The sequence below is a fragment of the Aquarana catesbeiana genome, linkage group LG13 (assembly GCF_042186555.1).
Source record: "Aquarana catesbeiana isolate 2022-GZ linkage group LG13, ASM4218655v1, whole genome shotgun sequence".
Classification (NCBI taxonomy): domain Eukaryota; kingdom Metazoa; phylum Chordata; class Amphibia; order Anura; family Ranidae; genus Aquarana; species Aquarana catesbeiana.
This window is the reverse complement of record NC_133336.1, coordinates 182,488,882-182,508,576: the sequence shown is the minus strand read 5'-3', so window position 1 is coordinate 182,508,576 and position 19,695 is coordinate 182,488,882. Positions and strand designations below refer to the sequence as shown.

General features: G+C 42.9%; 1 pseudogene; it reads left to right on the top strand.

Moving 5' to 3' along the window:
* Positions 1–19,695, top strand: part of LOC141117100 (embryonic protein UVS.2-like) — a 128,615-nt pseudogene that overhangs the window by 13,925 nt on the left and 94,995 nt on the right.

Sequence of the window (19,695 nt, the reverse complement as noted above, 5' to 3'; positions counted from 1 at the left end):
TTTCCATCAAGTATCCAGCTCCTATGGATCTCCCATGGATATCCCATGACTGGATAGAACTAAGTATGCAAAAAATCTCTCCAGGGCCAGATCAACCAGCTGTACTCCTCTCTTATTACTCTCTCCGATATCCAGTGCAGGTAAAGTTTTTCATGCAAAAAAAAATGAGATATGGGCTCCCATAGTGTAGTAATCAAATTGTTAGGAAATGTAGATTGTCTAGGGATATTTTTAGACCCTTGATAACTCTGCATAAGGTATGCCTTACAATCCCCACAGGCCTGTGAGATTAGCCCATTGAGACAATGATAAAAAAGAATGACAAAGTCTCGCCAAGCAAATCTAATCTTTATTCTTTGGTGTGATTATTTAAAGGGGCTTTCAGAAACTACCGCTCTTTGAACATGTCATACAAATTATCCAATCAAATACAGAGACATTTTATGACAAAAGTGAAACTAATTATTTTTAAGAAATCACGTGCTTTACAAGAAACGAAACACAAAAGAAGATAACAGGAGCATGAGAAACAAAACTAGATTACCAATACGCACCTAGTAATATGTGCAATGGAGTAAGGAAAAACACAAAATGGAAACTAAATTGTAAAATGGATGTGGTTTAGCTAAATATCCCTTCAATCCCCTCTTAGATCATATAAGATGATCTCTGCATTCTATCTAGTGTTCTAGTAGTCTTTGGGATTGTGGCATAGATTGCCTGATGATTCTTCATGTATGTCATGTAGGATAGAACCTTATCATCAGGAGATTGAATGCGTGCAATTATGCAAATACAACACTTAAAGCAGAGGTAAAGAATTAGAGCAAGGATAAATATCATAGTAGTCAGGCACCTTGGCACTTGTGTTAGAGATCCAAGTACAGCATTCATAGTCCTCAGTCATTTCATATAAACCTGTGAGAGCTGCACTCTTGCTTTCTATAGCTAACTCATGTAGTTCTAGCTGTTTTCTAATTGCTCTAGTTTCTATGTTTCTATGACATAGCAATGTCATCTGAATTCCTCTCCATTATCTCATACAATATACTTGAATAATTGTTCAACCTTTTCATCATGTCTATACCCCATCCTGTCCAAGAAGGAAACCATGCCCAGGCCATATCTTGTTTATAGAACAATTCCCTTTTGTCGCAGTGTTTGAGGGGGTATCTGGGGTGTATACTGGCCTCTAGATTAGCACATGGAGATGTTAAATATTGACCTACTACAAATGGAGGAGTTAGTCTGTGTCTCATTCCCTAAATTAAAACACCAATCAGGGGAATGAGTTTTACCTGCTATCGGAAAGGTAACAGTGTTATTTATGTACAGAGTGGATATGTTAGTTAAGAAGACAGGAGGAGTCTCGTTGAGGAAGGAGGAAATATTTAAAGGTACAACCAAAAGGGGAATTTGGGCAGTGCTAGGATATAATTTGCTACATATCCAACATTCTTCATACTCTGATTTTTTGAGCATAGGCATACTTAAATTTTAGCAAAAGCATCTTATCAGTAAAACTATCTCCAATCTCATTCTTTGTTCTAGCTTGTGTCACTGTAATGTTCTCTTGTGTGTGTGTGTTCCCACAGATACTTTTAATTGCACCCAAATCTTCAGGGTGGTAGATACAGTTAGTGATGATCCAGGTGGGCAGGAACACTATCAGAGAGATCAGGATCAGGAGGCAAAATGCCTTGCCAGAAGTCTGTGGTGAAATAAGCTAGGTCATCTTCTCTGGCCAGACCTGCTTCCCCAGGAACTCCTCCTTCATCTGCTTGGACTTCTGCTTGAAGGCCTCCTTTATCCAAGGTCTCCTTCCTGCTCCTGGGGCTTTGGGCAACCTTTTTTACTCGGCTGGACTGGATCCAGGACTGGCAGTTTTCCACTAGGATGGCTGTTCTGGTCACTACAACCACTGTGGTAGGAGGTCCAAAGGGATACTCTTGCTTCTTATTTCTGTTCAGCTGTTGGACCACCACGGTGTCTCCCACCTTGAAGGGGTGAGTAGCTTCCTGTGAAAAAAAAGGAGAGGTGCAAGCAACATTTCTTTCGACTGTATCCAATGTTTCAACCAGTTTTCTTACATATTCTTCCTGTATTAAGTCTAAATCTCCCTTTCCTACCATTAAAGGTGCTCTGGCCCATGGGGTGGGAAAGGTCTACCCATCAAAACTTCAAAAGGTGAATACCCTTTAGTTTTGGAAGGGGTCATTCTTATTTCTGCCAAGACTGCTGGGAGGACCTTTTTCCAGTTGGCAAAGGTTCCTCCTGTGGCCTTTCTTATCTTGTCTTTTATTGTTCTGTTTATTCTTTCTACTATCCCTGAGCTTTGAGGGTGGTAGGGAATGTGGAACTTCCATTCTATCTTGAGAGTTTTTACCAAGTCCTGGCAGACCCTGGCCATGAAAGCTGGACCATTGTCTGAGTTTATATGAAGTGGGCATCCCCATCGAGGAATGATTTCATGAGTGAGGATCCTCACTACTGTTTGTGCATCTTCTTTTGTGGTCAGGAAAAATTCGACCCATCTTGAGAATATAAAAATCTCTACTCAGAAGATCAGCCGTGACCTGTATACCTGCATGGCCTATTCTGTGCTACTGTGAGATGAAGAGTGATGCACTTGCCATTGGTATTCATGGTTTCCCCTCTTTGCAGAGAAGTCCAGTTTTTTGGATCTTTCCACCCTTTTTATCCCAGTCCCTTAACTCATAATTTGATGCATAATCCTGAAGATCTGCAAGTGACTGTTCAAATGGGGATATGTCAGGTATCAGCATAGCCATTTGGATGTCTGCTGTCTGTGAGATAGCAGCTTGTTTAGCAGCAAGGTCAGCCAGAGCGTTTTACCTGGCTATCTTTGTCTGTTGGCCTGTATGTGCTCTGCAGTTTGTTATAGCCAGTGTTTTAGGTAGCTGGATAGCTTTTAGCAGGAACATTACCAAAGAAGAATGTGAAATGTTCTTTCCATCTGCTGTCACGAAGCCACGCCTACTTCATATCACGCCGTACCCATACTTCGAGTCAGTGTAAATGTTTACGTCCTGACCTTCAAAGAGCTGGCATGCTCTAGTGAGTGCAATTAATTCAGCAGCCTGTGCTGATTGATATGGGATACGTTTGGCCTCAAGTATAATATCTGGAAGCTGCACAACTGCATACCCTGCATGGTATGTGTGATCATTTGGCCTAGAGCAAGAACCATCCACAAAAACCATTCTGTGTGTCTGGTAGTGCTGAGGAAGATAAATCAGACCTGGGTGATGTATCTTGGTGAATGAGGTTAAGGCAGTCATGTTGTGGCACGACCTCATCCTGTTCTCCTTTTAATCCTAAATGGGCTTTTAAAATTGGTGCTGGGCCTGCAGTGGGAGAAGCATATTTGATGTGCAATTTTGGATTGGACAGCAAAATTACCTCATATCTGCTCAACCTCTGAGCAGACATGTGCTGTGTATGTACATTTTTCAACAGGATTGACACATTGTGGGTGGTGTGAAGTGTGGTGTGGTGTCCCAGAGTGAAAGAAGTGGCCATCTCAACCACCATCGCACAGGACGCTAGAGTACTGAGACACGTGGGCATGCCTTGAACCTGCACCGGGACCATCTTTGAGAAAAAAAACTACAAGGCGCAGTCTCCCACCATGTTCCTGGGCCAGTACTCCCGCCATGGTTCTGCAATTTTCCCTGGCAAACAAGTTATACATTTTGCCATATTTCGATGGTGTGTTTGTAGCCACCTCTAACGATTCGGAAATAGGTGGACTATTTTTAAGGTTAAAAAATGTTATGGTCTCCGAGCTCCATCTTCAATGGGATCTTGCCTTCTTAGAAAAATATGTGGCAGAAGGTATGATCCCACGGAGCCTGAGATGGGATGTTCACCCTCAACAGGGTGAGTCCGAACTCGATACCTGGTTCACATATTTCAATGATGCTGGCATCAGGTTTCTCGATTTCCTCATTTCAAGGAAACGTACTAGACTTTCAATCCTTGATCGAGAGATTAAAGATCTTAAAGACAAATTACTTTCCTTTAAAAACTCGGTTGAATACAATACTTTGTCTTCCAATTTGCAAGCTCATCTTGTAAAGGAGGACAAGGAACAAAGAACTAAAAAACATAAAAAATATTCCAGAGATATTGGTGACTATAAAGCTGGGAAAGTGTTTGGATGGCAGAAATCCATTGCGGCACCCATTTTGGAGGCTGCAATGGAGACTAATGCCCAGGACACGGGTATGGCAGCCTCCGCCCAGGAGCATTCTGTTCATCCCAAACCGTCAGCTGATAAGGGGCGAGCTCAGGATGTGCGCCCCTCCTCACGTAGAGGTCGACACCCTAGCGCGCATACCCCCAGAAACCAACAAAGAGGGAGGGGTCACTACTCTAGGAGTAGGGGTAAAGGTGGAAATAGGGGTGATCATCGAGGTCAAGATGATCATCAGTACTACGATCGGGAGAGTTCCCATTATAGGGGCTCTCCAGGTCGCAGTTACGATCCTCCCCATTATTTCCAACATCAGAATCCACCATACTATAGGCACCCCCCTGTCTCAACATACAACAGATATTCCCCTTTGCGGGATCAACATAACGAGAACGTCTACCCGTTCCCTAATGCTGGTTATGGTCCATCTCCCTACAAACGACCCTATTCTGGACCACGGACCACTCTGGGTTTTCACGAGGCCCCCCAAAACAACAAAGAGGTCCGGAAACAAGAGAGGGTCCAGAGGAGGGTTCAGAGACGAAAAAAGGAAAAGAACTTAACCTGTCAAGGGGTTTTCAACCTGAGTGATACTGTTCTCACTCAGGAAGAGAAAATCATTCTTAATAAAGGACTCAAATTTGCTCCCCCGTGTAAACTGAATAAGTTTGATACTTTTATCGACATTCAGAAGTACATCAGGAAAATTAATGTCCAGAGGTATATTATCTCTAATCCCTCTAGGAATGTAGCCAGGGCGGCAACGTCTGGCACTGTCCACTCAGGTTTATCCAACCCCTCCCTTTTTAGCCCTCCAACACAGCCCTCACCGGCTATTAATCTGTTCAAGGAATTAGTGTTGAGGGATCTAGCCAACATTCCATTAAAACGCAAATTCCCCAATCCCTTACCTTCAACAGGCCTAAAGACTCTATGTGACAACAAAAACTTAGTTATCCGTCCCGCCGATAAGGGCGGTGGCATTGTCTTATTGAACAAATCTGACTATATCCATGAAATGCATCGCATTTTGGGAGATCATGAGACATATATCGAACTACCAGGTAACCCTACACATAAGTATAAGAAAGAGTTACAACGACTGGTATCTAAAGGGTATAATTCTTATATTTTAAACAAGAAAGAGAGATCATTTTTAGTCCCACTTGCTCCGCGCATACCCGTTATGTATTACCTGCCCAAGGTTCATAAGGATCCCCTACATCCCCCTGGTCGGCCAATAATCAGTGGCATTGACTCGGTCACTTCAAAAATTGGAAAATATATTGATTTTTTCCTACAGCCATCAGTCACTAAGATGCCGTCCTATTTGAAGGACACCAAAGATGTGATCAAATTACTTTCTAATGTTTCTTACCCAGGTGATCTCATCATGGCAACTGCGGACGTTGCATCACTTTACACCTGCATCCCACAAGACAGGGGCATTGATGCGGTCAAATGCTTTCTTGATAGAGACGCTTCCCTTGCTACGCCCCAGGTGGACTACATTATCGAACTAATTGAGTTTGCAACCCAGCACAACTACTTCTGGTTCGATGGTAGATTCTACCGGCAACATAAAGGTGTCGCAATGGGAGCGAAGTTCGCTCCCAGTCTGGCCAATTTATTTATGGCCAAATGGGAGGAGGATGTCGTCTATGCTATGCAGAGCCCACACCTTTTGTTGTGGGCTCGCTACATAGATGACGTCCTCCTCCTATGGACTGGGACTTCGGACGATTTGGTTGATTTTTTTGCGACCCTCAATGATAACAACAGGAATATTGTCTTGTCTTTTGAAGCAAGCTTATCTTCTGTCCATTTTTTGGACCTGGCTATTGAGAGAAGGGAAGGCCAATTTGTATTCAGTACCTATTTTAAATCCACCGATCGGAATGGATATATTCCTACCGATAGCTGCCACCATGCCCCTTGGATCAGATCAGTCCCTAAAAGCCAGTTCCTGCGATTACGCAGAAACTGCAGTGATCTCAACACCTTTAAGACCCAAGCAGTGTCTCTTAAAAATAGATTTTTGGAGAAGGGTTATAAACCCTCAGATTTGGATATGGAGATAGACAATGCCTGTCTTGTTGATCGTCAAACACTCTTAGAAGACAAACCTAGACAGGTCAATGAGGACTTTAAATGGTCTTTCATGACATCCTTCTCCATCCAACATAAACACATCAGAAGGATTTTTGAACACCATTGGGACGTTCTAAAAACAGATAAGATCTTGGGCCCTATGTTACCCGGAACCCCTAAGGTGGTCTTCAGGGGTGCTCCGTCCCTTCGTAATAGGTTGGCACCTAATGTGGTTAATCCCCCAAATAAACCTTCCTTTTTTCACAATTGGACCGGTTTTCACCCTTGTAAAAAATGCTTGGTCTGTCAATATAATACCAATGGTAGGAGAGCAAGTCACTCTTTTTCTTCCACGGTGACTGGCCGTTCATACAAGATCAAGCAGTTTTGCACTTGTGCGACCACGGGGGTAGTTTACCTCCTGACCTGCCCATGTGGCAAACAGTATGTGGGACAAACTATCAGGTCATTTACGACCAGAGTTTCTGAGCACATCAACCTTATCAAGGCGGGTAATACCAAACACACTGTACCTCGTCATTATAGGGAATCCCACGATCGGAACCCTGAAGGTACCCAGTTTCTCATCATCGACAAATATGTGGCCCCCTGGCGGGGTGGATCAACCCTTAGGGGGGTCTCTCGTCGTGAGACTTACTGGATTTACGAATTGGGTTGCCACTTCCCACAAGGTATTAACGTGGAGTGGGACATCAATTCGTTTATTAATCAGGCATAGCTATTCATGATCTCTCTTAATTTTATCCTTATATTTCATTTATTTTTTATATTTTTACATATCTTTTTCTGGTGTATATGTTTTTTAATTAAATTCTTACATTAATGCCAGGCTGTTTTTTGACCACTAACATATTTTATATCGTGACATTATACCAATACTTCATGTATCTGTGTATCATGGTGGATGTTCCCTGGTTTAGTGGTATTACTGTTATTGGTAGTTCCCTTTGTTCATGGTGCATTATATAGATTGTTCGGGATGCCCCCCATTGGTAGTGTCACTTTGTAACACTGTATGGTTGTGACTATTGCCCCCATATAAATATCAACACAAATCTTTTAATTCTACCAATATTTTTATTCTTATTTTGAGCGCGTAGACGTTCACAATTTGTGTTGTGCTCCAGGTTCCCAATATTTCCACCTTTGCTGACACTTGGCCTGGGTTACGAGGTCGCCGAGATGGAGTTACGGCCTTCTCTGGCCTATTGGGGCCCTCCTCCTTACTTGCAGGAAGTGTGAGAGCTGTCGGCGTGGTGACGTAGTTGAGTCCCGAGCGTCGAATGCGCGTGCGCAGCATTCGACAAAGACGGGCTCTGTTTATTTTTCAGATGTTGAGTCCGAGGGGTGGAGCGTGATGACGCTCCGACCTACGGATTCGCCTACTGAGAGCGAGGCTTGGTGCGCACGCGGACGTCCCCCTGTGACTTCCACTATTGCACACGGCCCTGCTACCTGGACACGCCCGGCGGGCGGAGCGTGACGGCGCTCTGGTCTGCCTATCTGGCCATGCTGACACCGAGGCTTGGTCTAATTCCGAGCACTTCCGGGTCGGCCGGCCATATGAACATTTTAGACGTTTCTTTTGTCTTACTATTTTTACTTTCGAATGCTATTAACTGGCACTAGTGGCTTAATACCACTGACCAGAATCCCACAATTTATACATACTCCATACCAATCTATTGAACCGGAAGTGACATCAGTGGAGCACTTCCTGTGTTGTGACACTCCCAGTGGGGGTCATTTTTAGTTTAAATAGCGGTGAGGTAGGGGGGCTCCACACCCCAGATGAAGGCTCGTTAGCCGAAACATGTTGGGTGGACTCCCTACGATCACCGCGATTGTTATACAGTTTTGAGCTTATTCTGATCTCCTAACATGTGAGTGTTCCTTTTATTGTTTCAATAAATTCATGTTTTTAAACGATATCATGCCATGTGAGCTTTATTTCTCCCATGGCATGTAATTTCATCCGGTTGGCCTGTTGATAAGTCTGGACGGCTGAAGCTGTGACGGGATCTCTATCTCTCTCCTCCCCCCCCCATTTGAAGTTGAGGACATCTGGGGATCCATCTTGCCAGCCTTGGTGGCTAAACAAGCTTTCTGGGACTTGTAAGACGTATGTCTTCTCAAGTCACCTGGTTCCGGTAAGCCTCCTCCGATGCTTTGGTGGTGGTCCCGACACTCATTTAGACGTCTTATTTACCTGGTGTTTTATCTATCCACTTGGCAGAAGTTCTCCATCGTTGTTTTTACTATCCTACCCTCAGAGACTTTTGGGTGGCGGGTGTGGAATTTCATCTAGATCATAATTTTCAACATTTATGGACATTTTGTTATTTCTTCACTTTTATATTATTTTTCACATTGTTTTCTCACCGGTCCAATAGTATCAATCTATATGACAGTGTGTGGCACTTAGCTTATTTTTGATTGTGTTTAGTCATTTATATGTAACCTTGAACCATATTATTTTTATTTCTCTCGTGGGCCCCCCAGGAATGGTTTGGGCCTAGTTCACTTTTCTCATTTATAATATTTACACATTTAGCGCTACACTTTATACACTTTCTATTATATTTTATTTTCCTTTGTCTAAGAGGAGTGTCAGCTGCTTACTGTGTAACCATTCTCCATTATTATTGGTGCAGCGCTGTACTCATCTCCCATTGATTCCATATTTCAGGGAGGCCTAGGATCGGGCTGGTAACCATTGCACATTTCAACATGGCAAAAACATTTAACATTTCATCAGACCATTTTACAGTATCAGACATTTCAGAGAGGGTTGCTTGTCTCAATATATTGTCATAGAAAGAACAGTCAGGTATTCATTGGCGGCAGCAACCAATTATTCCAAGAAAGGTAAGCATGTCTTTCTTGGTAAGTGGGCGGGGCAAACCCACAAGAGCGACAGCTCTTTTGTGACTGACTGTCCTAACTCCCGGAGACAGCACAAACCCTAGGTACTCAACCTCCTGTTTACACCATTGTAACTTTTTCTTAGACACTTTGTGACCACATACATGTAACCATTTCAATAAGGATAGGCTATCAGCTCAGTAGTCCTCCTCTGAAAAACTACAAATCAAAAGATCATTAACATACTGCAACAGTACAGAACCATGAGGGGCAGTCCAAGGCCCGAGGGTGGCTTGGAGTACTATAGAATAGACCACAGGTGAGTCTATGTAACCCTGCGGCATTCTACACCAGGCAAACTGACGACTGTGTTGGTCAATCAATACAGTAAAAACAAAGAGTTCTTGCAAAAATCAGTTACAGTGCCTGTAGCCCAATCTGATATTTGCTGTCTTACTGTAAGTGCATGTTTAAGGCCAAGGTTGCTGAGGTATGTCTGTATTAAGAGACTGTGCATGTTATACTGAACAAATCCTGCCTCTTGTGTCCAAACTTCTATAAATCTTTTCCAGAATTCTAACACAGATTCTGCTGACTTTTGCTTGCAAGCTGGTAAAAAAAATTTGTTGCTGTGTGTCTTCATGTGATGAGGTCCTTATCTGGTTGTGGAATGTAAGGGGGAGAAGGCGGGGCACACAGTACAAGCAGAGAGAAGGTCGATTTAACCCTTAAATTTACCATCCTATGACTCTGCTAAACTCATCTTGGACAATGTTTGGGCTAGGATGCTATAGGGAGCCTCGGTCCAGTCAAGGATCTCCACAGCATTTTTATTTTCATCTTTATTTTTCTTTCTAAACATTCTAAATTCTTGTAGATACTAAGTCTCTGTATGTTATTACTTTTCCTATGTTTATAGCCAAACAATTTTTATTTACATTTCAAATTTTTGGCAGAGTGCCAACAGGTTCAAACAGTGCCTTCAATTGCGGTAGTATTAATGCCGCAAACAATTCCCCACTATCTATTACGGTTAGTGAGATATTAGCACTTGAACCCTGTTGGCAAAAAGCCAAATGTCCAAATTTTGCACCTGACTTCCCCTTCGCAAAAAATATCAGTAGCAAAAAGAATTATTCAAATAGCATATTTTAATTAAAAGTTAGCCTCACCAATTTATGTATTACCTTAAGAAAGTGTTATTAACGCTCTACCCAAATTTTAATTGGTAAAAACGTCCCTAATGTCACAATACTTCAAAGACCTGGGACAGACTTGATAAGACTCCCCTGCTCTTCGAATAAGTAACATTACTCCCTTTACTGTCAACCCTTCGTAAACACAAATTTGTTATGTAAATTAAACCTTAAAACTTGAACCCGTGGTTTGCCTTCTCTAAATAAGGGTCCCTTTCCTAGTTTAAAATGATAAACTCCCCTGGCTACAAGATATGTCCGAGGACCAGTATAATAGAATAACAAAACCGGTAATACAATCAGGACACTTTTGAGACATTTGTTAGTACATAAAAAGAAATTAACCTGGATACTCACCAATCCAGGGCTCCTTATAAACTCTAAAATTCTTCTTCAATCCTATACAGATAAATCAGCAGAAACTAAACATCAATAAACCTTAAAACAGTAATTCCAGGTATAAGACTTAGTTCTGTCAGACCACCCAATATTTTATTTCTCTTTTTAGTTCTTTCCCTAAAATGACACTGAACGTCTGATTACTGCAAGGAAAAGAAAATATTTTTACTCACTGAAGCAATGCCAGAGTCATCCTGCAGACTACAATACGAAACAAGTTATATCTTAAACTTTAGAGTCAAAGCATTCATATATAAATCATTAAAAATAAACATCAATACATTACCAGATATTGTAGCATCATTCTACTTATGAGTATAACACAGTGCAGTGGAAAAGGTGTCATCTTACCTTATGACACCCAACAAATTCCACACAGAGAAACATTAAAAATCATCTTAGGACAGCTACACAACAGGACGATAAAGCAGAGATTAGGTTTTGTCTGGCACACCTCATCAGACTATTTCTTATAATTACAGTACTGTATAAATCATAGATTTCTCAGAATCTACACACAGGACTTCACAAAGCCCTTAAACTCTCCCGGAGTTATTTATCTCACTGTTTACCCAAAACAATGGCTGCAGTCTTATTCTATGGACTTCTTCTCAAAGTCCTTAAAACCCACCCAGAGCAATTATTGAAGCCCATCCAGGGGTTTATCTAGCTGTTAACTCAGAACAGCTGTATTATTGCTTCTTAGAGCAATTAAACTTATCGAGTTCTAAAAATTAATTACAGGTCCCTTTAAAAGGAATCAATTTCTAAATAAATCACGGCAAGAGAAAAATAGATATAAATCTAGTTCACCGGACGTATTATGATCAATCCCGGACGAGCCCCCAGCTGTTAGGAAATGTAGATTGTCTAGGGATATTTTTAGACCCCTGATAACTCTGCATAAGGTGTACCTTACAATCCCCACAGGCCTGTGAGATTAGCCCATTGAGACAATGATAAAAAAGAATGACAAAGTCTCGCTGAGCAAATCTAATCTTTATTCTTTGGTGTGAATATTTAAAGGGGCTTTCAGAAACTACCACCCTTTGAACATGTCATACAAATTATCCAATCAAATACAGAGACATTTTATGACAAAAGTGAAACTAATTATTTTTAAGAAATCACGTGCTTTACAAGAAACGAAACACAAAAGAAGATAACAGGAGCATGAGAAACGAAACACATTACCAATACGCACCTAGTAATATGTGCAATGGAGTAAGGAAAAACTCAAAATGGAAACTAAATTGTAAAATGGATGTGGTTAATAGGGATGAACTTCGAGTTCGAGTCGAATATCGGTTGTTCACCAGTTCACCAAACAGCGAACTGTCAGAAGAGGAGAATCGTCACACAGCGGGAGGCTCCCATCATGCCATCATGTATGCGGAGCGGCCCGAGGAGAAGGTTAGAAGACGCTGCAGAGGAAGATGCCAGACGAAAACACCGGAGGAAGAACCAGAAGAAGAAGAAGATGGAGGAAGAAACCAAAGGAAGATAGAAGAAAGAAGATAGAAGAAAGAAGAAGCATTTAAATAAAGGAATTGTAAAAACCTGTCTCTTGTCATTTTTAACATTTTTTACACTTTTTTTGTGAAATGGTAGGGGTACTTTTGTACCCCCTTACCATTTCACACAGGGGGGGGGGCAGGGATCTGGTATAGATTTTGAGGGGGACCCCACGCCATTTTTTTTTAAATTTTGGCACGGGGTTCCCCTTAAAATCCTGAAGGGCCTGGTATGGAATTTAGAGGGACCTCCCACGTCAATTTTTTTTTAATTTTGGTTCGGGGTTCCCCTGTGGGGAATTCCCATGCCGTTTTTATCAATGAACTTTTATGTGTATTGTCGGACCGGCAATTCATTAATAGCCGCGAGTAGTTTTAAATGACTTTTTTTCCTTTGAAATGTCATTTTGCTGTCAGACTGTTCTAAACACGGGAAACATGCGCCCCTTTACAGGCATACTATAGACACCCCCCAGGTACGAAATTTAAAGGAATATTACACTTTTATTGTTTCACTTTAAACATTGTTAAAATCACTGCTCCCGAAAAAACGTCCGTTTTTAAAACTTTTTTTTACATTGATCCATGTCCCCTGGGGCAGGACCCAGGTCCCCAAACACTTTTTATGACAATACCATGCATATAAGCCTTTAAAATTAGCACTTTTGATTATTCATGTTCGTGTCCCATAGACTTTAACGGTGTTCGCGTGTTCGAACAAATTTTTTGCCTGTTTGCAAGTTCTGGTGTGAACGGAACAGGGGGGTGTTCGGCTCATCCCTAGTGGTTAAGCTAAATATCCCTTCACAAATAAGGACTGTTTTTATTTTAAAATTAAACAGTAAAAAAAGACAGAAAAAATAGAAATAAAAACAAGTATTCAATGCTATGGAAACTCCTCAAAAAAACTCAACAGCTACGGGTAATACTGACAGCTTCAGATCTGTGGTATGTCTCGCTTGCAGCGTGCGCTCCAGCTTTTATTTATTTATTTCAAAGAAATTTTGACTACTCTGTGAGTCACTTCCCTAGCACAGCTCCCTCCCGCATTGTTTCTCTTAGCCCTCTCCTTTTCTGGGAGTGTCCAAATACTGTCTGTGCTGGCCCAGCATCTCTGTCCCTCCCCTCACCTCCCCACATAAACTTTGATTTAGCTGCTGGGGGAGGAGTGAAGAGGAATACTATAAAGTGTCATTTGAGCGAAAGCTCTGAGTCTGCTGGGGCTGATGATATCACATCCAAGCAGCAGTTTCCAGCTTTCAGCTGTTTACACAAGGAAGATTTTTTACATTTAATGACATACCTAAAATATGTTACATGCGCATATAATCATCGGCATGTTTTTTAGACCCTGGCAACAGGGTATTTTTATAAGTCATCTCCCTTTGCTTAGGTGACAGTGTTTATGATAATCATGGTGATTCAGGCAAAGACTTAAAGAATTTCCTCACCAGAAGTTTCGCAGATCAGGGATAGCTTTGTAGAGCTACCCTATTTTTTCATTAATTGATATTTCAGTTTGTAAAATGGCTTCAATATTTACAGAAACTTAAGTCACTTTAATTTTTTGGTTACGATTATTTTACTAGATGTGCCTAATGTGTATTTTGTATAAACAGCCCCAAAGAGTGAAGACTCCGAAATGCCACAAGGGATCTTCAGCAAGATTTTGAAAGCTAATAAAGGTAATTATTCTAAACTACAGGATTCTTTACTGCATCATGAGGGTGCTAAATCCAGGCAAGGTAATAGACAATAACCAATTACACTTAATAAAGTTATGAGTTTCAGGATCCTTTAAATCATGCACTGATGGACTAGCCAATAGCGTGTGAGGAGAAATATGGCACTCTTGTCTTAGATTACAAGATCTTCGTAATTGCTGAATGAGACTTTAAAATCACTATTCCATTCTAAAAAGACTGCTGGGTTATTCCTATTCACTTCTACTATTACAGTGAAACTTATGAGATAAAGAGGTTGATTTATTAAAGGCAAATAGACTGTTCATTTTGCAAACTTTGGAAATTGCACTTTGCATTGGAATTTAGTAGAAAATCAGCATCAATATCTCTAGTAAAACCATGTATTCTTCTGTTGTAATTTCTAGTTCTAAATCTACAATTAAAGCTGAACTCCAGGTAGATAAAAACAATCATAAATTAATGCAGTTCTGTATTCCTTACTACATCTTAATTGTACTCTTTTAAATACAAGCAATGTAAGTACCTTCATTGTACAGCTCAGACTAGAGGTGGGAGAAGTAGCACAATGAGTATGTTAGCTGTACTGTAGTGTATGCTCCATTGTAATAGGAGGAGAGAGCAGAGTGACAGAGACGTGAGATTATCAGACTTGTAAGTGTTACTTCACTGCAGCGGAGCAAAATCAGGTCTCCTCCCCTGCCAAATAGGGCTGTGTGTAATCAGGTGCTTACAGATTAGCTAGTTAGTTTGTTTTGCTTGCCCAGGTGGGAAGAGGTTAAGCTAGGCTTAGCATTTTCCTCTGCATTTCTAAGTTCTGCTCTCCATAGTGGGAAGGCTCTACGCGGGGGCACGCTTTTTGCTGTGTCCTGCATGGGAAGATTCAAGAGGCCAACTTCACTGCAGCAGAGCAAAATCAGGTCTCCTCCCCTGCCAAACAGAGCTGCGCTGTGTCACGGAACTGAGTAAAGCTGGGCCTTTGGACTGCATGATCTAAAATATCTAACAGGTTCCTTCAGATGCACAGATTCCCACTGTGCCTATTCTATTCTGTTGTGTACCCCAACACTGTACTGTACTGCATCTGATTAGATGCAGCCGCTGTCAGTTCTAAAATTTTCTGTTTGGATCCGTCCATTTTTCAATCAAAGGATGACAGGTGAGAGAGGACTGACACAGCCACCCACATAGCAAACTTCAGCCAGTTCACAGTGTATGGGCAGCTAAAATCTAATACATTTTAGTGTATTAACTATAATCATTTTCTATATTTTCAGATAGCAAAACACCCATGTATGGAGGCGATATGCTGGTACAGAATGACCGCAGCGCCGTTAAGTGTCCTTCTTGCCTTTGGCCTAAAAGTTCTAATGGTACTGTTCCTGTTCCCTACCTCATAGCATCCAGCTACAGTGAGTTCCCTCTTTTTTCTCTTGCATTGAAGTATTCGTTGCTATTTGTTATTTGAAGAAACCCAACCTTCTATCTCTGTTTCCAGGTCCCAGTGACCTGAACAGTATTGTGCTCGCCATGGCCGAGTTTGAGACATTGACTTGTGTGAGGTTTGTGCCTCTTACAACAGAAGATGATTACATCAACATCGTTCCTGATGGCGGGTAAGGTTGTCTATTGTCTATCATAGTTCTTCACATAAAGAGAAACAGTAGGGACCATCTAAAACAGGGGTCAGGAACCTTTTTGGCTGAGAGAGCCATGAACGCCACATATTTTAAAATGTAATTCCGTAAGAGCCATACAATATGTATGTAAATGTGTGCATTTTATGTAAGACCAACACTTTTAAAGTACAATAAGTCTCTGAATTCTTTTTAATAATGTTGTTATGCTGTTGCTAACCAATGATGAATAAAGTACTTCTTACCATTAATGCGACTTTTCGTGTTCGATTAATCGATTTTTTTTTATCGATGAATCGACTAATTTCGATTAATTATAACTGTAATGTCGTCATCTCCCCCACTGTAATATCCACATCTCCCCCACTGTAATATCCACATCTCCCCCACTGTAATGTCCACATCTCCCCCACTGTAATAGCCACATCTCCCCCACTGTAATATGCACATCTCCCCCACTGTAATATGCACATCTCCCCCACTGTAATATCCACATCTCCCCCACTGTAATGTCCACATCTCCCCCACTCTAATATCCACATCTCCCCACTCTAATATCCACATCTCCCCACTGTGATATCCACATCTCCCCCACTGTAATGTCCACATCTCCCCCACTGTAATGTCCACATCTCCCCCACTGTAATGTCCACATTTCCCCCACTGTAATCCACATCTCCCCCACTGTAATATCCACAGCTCCCCCACTGTAATTTCCACATCTCCCCCACTGTAATTTCCACATCTCCCCCACTGTAATATCCACATCTCCCCCACTGTAATGTCCACATCTCCCCCACTGTAATATCCACATCTTCCCCCCACTGTAATGTCCACATCTCCCCACATCTCCCCCACTGTAATATCCACATCTCCCCTACGATTGTCTGCTTGCTTACCACTACACCAGCAGGCAGATCCATGAGCAGTTGAGGCGGGTGATGAGGACATCAGCTTGGCGCTCACCTAGGCCGCTGCCGGGTGTACCAAGATGGCCGCCGCTCCGGAGCTAGGCTGAAGCCGCGTCCTTTCCTATGGGCTCAATCTGCGCATCGGCACACCACGCGATCCGCGGATTGAGAGGCGAGAGCCAGATGCAGCCATCAAAATAGCCACATCTGGCTCGCGACCCATAGGTTCCCAACCCCTGATCTAAAACATAAACACCTTAGACTTTACAGCACATATTTGTGCATGATGGCTTCTCTTTTAAGTTACCTCAAAAAAAAAAAACTATAGAACTCCTCTGTACATTTGCAAATACATGTGAAAGTCACAAGCTAACAACAAGGTGCTTCTTGGTTGTCTTCTTTTTTTTGTGTACCTAGCAGATATAGCACAGGGACATAAAATATTTATCCCTAAAATCCTTGCCGGCGGTTGATGCGGCTATATGAGAGGAGTGAGCTGGCCGGGATGGATCAGAGTAAGAGAGCAATCATGGAGCTGTCAGCGTCAGCCGTACAGGAATTATTGCAGAGGCAGGCGCTCTGGCCACCTCTCCCCCTGGGGAATTCAGCTGAGGGGCGGGGCCAAATGTCACTGCCGCGGGGGACAGTCGGTAAGGGAACTGGAGGCTGCAGTGCAGAGAGTGCACACAGAGCGGACAACGGAGTGGAGTTAGACTCATCTTGGAATTGGCCACCCACACTGACCTGCCTTGTGTGCAGAAGCAGGTCAGTGATATAATGACAGCACAGCAGTTGTATGCATGTTGTTTTTATAAGAACTTGCCCTGTGCCTATTTACCAAGTCCAGGTGCTATTCACTAGTGCACACTAATATCTGGTACATTGAATGCCATTCAGTGTATATATATCAGTGTTATATATAGGGAATAGCACTTAGCCCTGGTTCACATTGGAGCAATTTGGCATTCGATTTGACATGTCAAATCTCATGGCAAATCAGCGGCAATGGCACTACCTGAATCGGGGTGACGCCCCTCTGATTCCCAAAAGTAGTTTCTGTACTACTGGACCCTCAGGTCTGGTATGGATTTTAAGGGGAACCCTGTGCCAAAATTTAAAAAAAAATGGTGTGGGGTCTCCCCAAAAATCCATACCAGACCCTTATCCGAGCACGCAACCTGGCAGGCCGCAGGAAAAGAGGGGGGCATGAGAGAGCGCCCCCCTCCTGAACCATACCAGGCCATGTGCCCTCAACATTGGGAGGGTGCTTTGGGGTAGCCCCCAAAACACCTTGTCCCCATGTTGATGGGGACAAGGGCCTCATCCCCACAACCCTTGCCCGGTGGTTGTGGGGGTCTGCGGGCGGGGGGCTTATCGGAATCTGGAAGCCCCCTTTAACAAGGGGACCCCCAGATCCTGGCCCTCCCCCCTGCGTGAAATGGTAAGGGGGTACAAAAGTACCCCTACCATTTCACAAAAAAAGTGTCAAAAATGTTAAAAAAGACAAGAGACAGTTTTTGACAATTCCTTTATTTAAATGCTTCTTCTTTCTTCTATCTTCTATCTTCTTTCTTCTATCTTCTATCTTTTTTCTTCTATCTTCCTTCGGTTTCTTCCTCCATCTTCTTCTTCCTCCGGTGTTCTCGTCCAGCATCTTGCTCCGTGGCGCCGGCGTCTTCTTCCCTTCGTCTTCTCGGGCCGCTTCGCATCCAGCATGGTGGGAGGCTCCTGCTGTGTGATGCTTCTCCTCTTCTGACGGTTCTTAAATAATGGAGGGCGGGGCCATCTGGTGACCCCGCCCCCTCTGACGCACGGTGACTTCCCTGTCCGCCTCCTCTGACATCACGGGGAATGCCCCAGGGAAGTCCCCGTCAAGTCCCCATGCGTCAGAAGGGGGCGGGGTCACCGGGTGGCTCCGCTCCCCGTTCTTTAAGAACCGTCGGAAGAGGAGAAGCGTCACACAGCGGGAGCCTCCCATCATGCCATCATGTATGCGGAGCGGCCGGAGGAGAAGAAGGGAAGAAGACGCCACGGAGGAAGATGCCGGACGAGAACATCGGAGGAAGAACCAGAAGAAGAAGATGGAGGAAGAAACCGAAGGAAGACAGAAGAAAGAAGAAAGAAGATAGATGATAGAAGAAAGAAGAAGCATTTAAATAAAGGAATTGTCAAAAACTGTCTCTTGTCATTTTTAACATTTTTGACACTTTTTTTGTGAAATGGTAGGGGTACTTTTGTACCCCCTTACCATTTCACACAGGGGGGAGGGCCGGGATCTGGGGGTCCACTTGTTAAAGGGGGCTTCCAGATTCCGATAAGCCCCCCGCCCGCAGACCCCCACAACCACCGAGCAAGGGTTGTGGGGATGAGGCCCCTGTCCCCATCAACATGGGGACAAGGTGTTTTGGGGGGCTACCCCAAAGCACCCTCCCAATGTTGAGGGCATGTGGCCTGGTATGGTTCAGGAGGGCGCTCTCTCGCCCCCCCTCTTTTCCTGCGGCCTGCTAGGTTGTGTGCTCGGATAAGGGTCTGGTATGGATTTTTGGGGAGACCCCACGCCATTTTTTAAAAAATTTTGGCGCAGGGTTCCCCTTAAAATCCATACCAGACCTGAAGGGTCTGGTATGGAATTTAGGGGGACCCCCTACGTCATTCTTTTTTTTTAATTTTGGTTCGGGGTTCCCCTGTGGGGAATTCCCATGCCGTTTTTATCAATAAAACTTTTATGTGTATTGTCGGACAGGTAATTCATTAATAGCCGCGAGTAGTTTTAAGGGACTTTTTTTTCCTTTGAAATGTCATTTTGCTGTCAGACTGTTCTAAACATGGGAAACATGCGCCCCTTTACAGGCATACTATAGACACCCCCCCAGGTACGAAATTTAAAAGAATATTACACTTTTATTGTTTCACTTTAAGCATTATTAAAATCACTGCTCCTGAAAAAACAGACGTTTTTAAAACTTTTTTTGCATTGATCCATGTCCCCTGGGGCAGGACCCGGGTCCCCAAACACTTTTTATGACAATACCATGCATATAAGCCTTTAAAATTAGCACTTTTGATTTCTCCCATAGACTTTTAAAGGGTGTTCCACGGCTTTCGAATTTGCAGCGAACACCCCAAATTGTTCGCTGTT